Raw genomic sequence first — 885 nt, 5'->3', positions numbered from 1 at the left:
TAACACCCTTGGTTGCTAGTCAAAAGGTTGGAAGTTCAAGCCCACCCAAAGTCACCTTGGAAGAAAGGCCTGGCAAAAAAAAGAAAGGCCTTCCAAAAAATCAGCCTTTGAAAACTCTATGGAGTGCAGTTCCACTCTAACACATGGGGCTGCCATGAGTTGGAATCAACTTGATGGCAACTGGTTTTACTGGTCTTCATTGTATTCATCTCTTGTTTTCCTTTTCATAGGGTTATATTGTATCAACTTGCATTCCTAAAAAGTATTTTTAAAAATTTCAGTTGTTTTTACTTTATAAAAGGGTATCACATTTGGCAGCACATGAACTCTGGTGGTGCAGTGCCTAAGGCATCTGACTGCTAACCAGAAGGTTGGTGGTTCAAACCCACCAGCCACTCTGTGGAAGGAAGACTGGACAATCTACTTCTGTAAAGATTTACGGGCTCAGAAACCCAAAAGGGGTTTCTATGAGTCAGAATCAACTCAGTGGCAGCGAGTTTGGTTTTTTGGTTTGGATAATAACACTGAAATAATACAGAGATTAGAATGTCCCCTGTGCAAGAATGGCACATAGATCTGTGAAGCACTCCAGATTTTTAAAAACAGAAAGTGTTGGTTTTGGGATGTGGAGAAATTGGAACCCTTGTGCATTGCAGGTGGGAGTATAAAATGGTGCAGTCACTATGTTAAATTTAGAATTACCATAGGACCAAGCAATTCTACTCCTAGGTATATACTCAAGAGACTTGAAAGCAGGGACTCAAACAGATACTTACTTACAGACCAATGTTCACTGTAGCACTACTCAATAGCTGAAAGGTGGAAACATTCCAAATGCCCATCAACAGATGAATGGATAAACAAGGTGTGGTAAAGGCGTACAAT

At 40.5% G+C, this 885-nt stretch overlaps 1 non-coding gene across 1 annotated transcript; it reads left to right on the top strand.

Annotated features, from left to right (window-relative positions):
- Positions 1 to 494: 494 nt before the first annotated feature.
- Positions 495 to 598, top strand: LOC122150290. The gene has a single exon (XR_006163590.1). It is a non-coding gene; the product is annotated as a U6 spliceosomal RNA (small nuclear RNA).
- The last annotated feature ends 287 nt before the right edge of the window (positions 599 to 885 follow it).

The sequence above is a fragment of the Orycteropus afer genome, unplaced genomic scaffold (assembly GCF_000298275.1).
Source record: "Orycteropus afer afer isolate SDZICR_OR568_19922 unplaced genomic scaffold, OryAfe1.0 scaffold00114, whole genome shotgun sequence".
NCBI lineage: Eukaryota > Metazoa > Chordata > Mammalia > Tubulidentata > Orycteropodidae > Orycteropus > Orycteropus afer.
This window is presented reverse-complemented; position numbering and strand designations above follow the sequence as displayed.